The following is a 5055-nucleotide window of genomic DNA, read 5'->3' on the forward strand; positions in this document are numbered from 1 at the left end:
AATGTCTATAAGAGTCAATTTACAGACTTTGACCGGGTTATATGGTTTTTCGTGAATTTTAGTTTTAATGTTCAAAAATGTGTTGCCAGAGTCGCACTAAGAAAGCCTTCCGGTCAACTTTTCGGTAAAAAAGCATATTCAAATATATATTTTTTTAATTTTATCTTATAGACTATTATATTAGCTTTCAAAATCAGTTTTATTTATTAATTTAGCTTTAGCGGTTCCAAAGATATTAGTTATAATACACTCATTTTTCATTTCCGCGTTTTCCATTTCCGCGTTTTAGACCTTCCCCAATAAAGTAATAAAGTTTTAATTTGTTTTTGGGTTGCTTTGTTTTTATCTTATTCTTTTTTTCTATGTATCAGTCACCTGGAGAAATTTCAATAAATATATTTATTTATATTTAATTGGGCTTATTTCAATATCAAGTTGATGTGTTTTTGTTTTGTTTTGTGTTTTTGTTTTTTCAATATGGCGCTCACGTGGTGGCAAAAATGGCGCCCATTTTTGAACATGTTGGTATATCTGTACAAATGCTTTCAAAATGTGGAAATGTTTTTCTAGACTCACTTAAACAATTATCATTTTGAATTTGACGGATTTAACTTTTCTTTTCAGAGTATGGTCATTTTGTAAATAGGAAAACAGCCATATTGTTTTGTTTCCAGACTATAGCTTCAGAAATCTCCATAAAATCAGAGACATATAATACAATTTTGTATTATATGTCTCTGATAAAATCAATCAAAATTTTTTAAAAAGTTGATAGAGATCAATAAACAACAAGAGTGCACATAATAAAATGTCTCGCCTACTAGTCTTTACTTATTATGATTGAATTTCATAATATACATCGAATACAGTTCGACTACTAGTATTGCTTATAGCATCTGAGAAACAGATTTAAAAATCAAAGCGCTGTAAGCGCTGAATGCAGTTAACCGAAAACCAAGGCAACCGTAATTATGAAAACTGTGGCAATGTTGCCTCAACATTAAAATCTCATACCAATACCAAAATGTGTCCCTTAATTAATAAAAGCAAAATTGGTCTATTACAGACTAACAAAGCAATAATACAGGACCATTATGAGTGAACAGGGCTCATATGAATATGAATAAACAGGGCCATTGTAAAAAAAAAGGCCAATATAAAAAGGGCCATTGTGAATAATCAAGGCCATTACGGATTTTCAGTTATTACCAATTCAAATACATTTCTGGAGAAAAGAAATATCAAGAAATTAAAAGTTACCAAGAATCTAGACATCTTATTTGACAAGTTGATAATTACATACTACACATGTACATATGCCATGATGTGTATCAATTTATCTAATTTTGAGTTTTAATTAAAATCTAGATTTAAATCTTGTATTTTGTATGCCATACATTTATTTTAATACAATTATATTCACATTGACATATTATTTCATCAAATCACTTTAACAGTTTCTTTTCAATTTAAATTTGTTTTATCATATATTACAATATACATTTCTCCAGCAAAAAATAAACTGACTAAGGCAGAGACATGTCTCTGGTTAAATGTTACACATTGACGGTTAAATTGATGAAAGAGTTAAAAATAAATAGGTGTTTTAAATTGGCCCTGTCACTTGTCATCGGTCAATAATAATGGACTCGGCGTTGCTTCGTGTAATTACATATCTTCGGCCCAAATGATTGATGGAGGTTTACTCACATTATCAAATGGCAGTAATGAATGAACTACAAATTACATAGTTACAGAGAATATATAAACAATTACATTAAATATTGAAGCACATGTGAACAATACAAACATAAACATTAAATTACAAACTAACCAGGAGGAGTGACCCTCACATTTATAATTTTTATAAATCTACAAAGTTTTTCAAGAACAATATAATTATTAGAGCTCATTAATTGTTGATATTTATAAATATTTGGACGAAGAGTACAATAGTATGGTAACAACCTCTTTCTTTCTTGAGTTAAAGCAATACATGACATAACATAATGATATTCATCACCTACGTCTCTTGCTTCGCAAAGATGGCACAACCTATCATTTCTTGATATGTTATTCCACCTTCCCGTCTCGATAGGTAATTGGTGACTTCCACATCTAAATTTACACAAAATAAAAATTGATTATATATTGACAATTTGGAAAAATAGCTTTCTAATTTAATATCAGTTTTAAAAATTCTATAACATAAGCATTTAGGAGTAGTGTTAATTTCGCTTAGGCAATTCTGCAAAAACTGGTCTTTAAGTTTCAACTCAATACTCTCAATTACCCATTTATCTAACATTTGATTCAACCAGATATTTGACATTCCACAGGTATCAAAAACAGTTTTTACAAATGATATCCATTTACAGTTAAGACCATAGTTATGAAAATTAATATACAATAGTTAATATAAAAGACATGAAATTTTACTTTCTTTAGTAATCTACATAAGCAACTAACCATACGAACTTTGGCATTAACAATTACAGGATATCTACCCAATTCCGCATAAACAATACAGCTAGGTGTACTCTGTTTTAGATGTAGAACAAGCTTACAAAATTTTAAATGTACACGTTCTATCAAATCAAAATTTTCAAATCCCCAAATTTCCGAACCATATAGAAGAATAGGTAAAACTATCTTATCAAACATGTCTAACTGACATTCTATAGTCAAACTGTTTTGTCTACACTTTTTTAAAATACCATACATTGCTTTTGTAGCTTGTTCACAAATATATTTTCGGGTCTTTAAAAAAGAACCACTTCTAGCAAAAAATATACCGAGGTATATTACAATTTCTAATTCTCTATTCTGTATAACAAATCTAATATTTTGGGGTTGTCTCCCTTTGGAGAATATAAGAACTTTTGTCTTGTTAACATTTATTTTGAGTTGCCATTTTTCACAATAATCATCAAATTCATTTAACATGTTTTGTAAATCTTCACTACTCTCGGAAAACATCACAGTGTCATCCGCATATAATAACATAAATATTTTTAAAAATACTGTTAACTCGTGTTCGAGGTCATCACTAATAGAATTTACACCAAGTACATCTTTGCCTTCATTTATATTATTCTCTAAAAGTTTAAATAATAAAAAATTTCTTTGTATAAAATCAAAGGCCTTTTCAAAGTCGACAAAGGCACAGTAAAGTTTCTTCTTTCTTAATCTTAGTAACTCGAATAGTGCATATACTGAAAATAAATGATCAGTAGTTGAGTATCCATGTCTGAAACCTGCCTGATTTTCTAGTAAAATAGAGTACTCATCAAGATAATCACATAATCTAGTGTTTAAAATAGAAGTAAAAATCTTACCAAGACATGACAAAAGAGTGATAGGACGGTGATTCTGTGGTTCGGCAGAACTACCTTTGTTCTTAAAGACTGGTATGACATTACCTATAATCCATGCCTCGGGTAAAATACCCGAATCAAAAATAATATTAAATATATACACATAAATATCAAACATACAATCAATAGACGAGGAAATGTATTCATTTACAATCATATCGTCACCCGACGATTTGTTATTTTTTATATGTTTTATAGCTTTTAATATTTCTTCAGCTGTAATACTTTCATTTAACATAGAATTTGAAGATTCTTGACTAACATCATTGTTAATATCATAAGTATCTCCTTCATACTTATTTTTGTTTATATCTTTAAAAAAAGTAAACAATGACTCAGTGGTGATATTACAATTGTTTTTATGTTTGACTTCAAGGGGAGGAATCTACGTCATCACGCAGGGTGTCGGCGATTGAAATTGGACCACCATTTTGTCGCTTCAAGGTAAGAATTTGACTTATTATGCCAGTTATATGAGGGTTATGATTATACAAGATAGTCCACCAAAGACTATATAAAGTAGGAAAATAAATGAGCCATCGCTCAATACTATTGGTTATCTCAATTTTGCAAACACTTCGATACCAGTTTTAGGAATTGGGTCAACATGCAGGATATCGGCAAAATTTTTCCTAACAACATCTTGATTATCAAGAACCGCCTACTTTATCAAAAAATGAACATGTCCGAATTCTTTATTGTACTCGGGAAAATACTTGTTACTCACAAATATCCGTCATTATGGTCGAAAAACGTCTTATTTTTAAAAAATTGAAAAAGGATGTCGGCAACACATCGAATATCGAAGGATGTCGGGGACACAATAATATATACTATTTTTAACACATATGTTATTCAACATGTGACTAGATCTAATTTAAAACTAATGGTCATGACAAGCCGCAAATCAAATTCAAACTTGTGCAGGCGGAAACGATCGCGAATACAATCTGATGTTGAACAGCCGACCAGATCGCCCACTAAATCGCCACCCGTAAAAAAAATCAAAACCATGCAAGTCCTCATTTGTCATCAAAATAAAAACGAATGGCAAAAATGTTCAGTTTCCCCAATGCCAATTACTGAAGAAATTTCAACAAAACCGCCAGTAGACTTGCGCAAATGTCACGATAGAGGACCAACAGGGCCATGCATACGATTGTTTGCAGATCAACTTCAAAACGACATATTACATGAAATGGAACATGAAATAAAGGATCCCCCAAAAATGACAAACTGCAAGAATTGATAGCACTTGCTCCTGCAGTTCTTCCGTATTATAATGTGTGGTTGAACAACGTGTAGTTATATAAGATTGTTTTTTTAATCTGGTGTCTGGGATGACATTGCATAATTGTCTGGGTGGAATGCCTTTACCAGCATAGTTTCCCGTGAGATTTTTTTGTACTGTAGAGACATGAAAGTTCGATTAAAAAGCCAAATTAACTACGGTATCATATGCAAGTAAAAATGTAACGAAACGCACGTCTGGCGTATAAAATTTTAAACCTGATACTTTTTGTTAGCTGAAACGATCCGACTCTGACTTTCACCTTCTAAAACTTTTTTTCTCTCGATTATTTACAAAAATTGAATCCTGAAATTGAGTGCATGAAATGGAAGCAAGCAAGGAACACTAATCCTGCTTTGGTTTTTTTTCGTATCTTTATTATGGTTG

Source organism: Mytilus galloprovincialis, chromosome 4 (assembly GCF_965363235.1).
Source record: "Mytilus galloprovincialis chromosome 4, xbMytGall1.hap1.1, whole genome shotgun sequence".
Classification (NCBI taxonomy): Eukaryota; Metazoa; Mollusca; class Bivalvia; order Mytilida; family Mytilidae; genus Mytilus; species Mytilus galloprovincialis.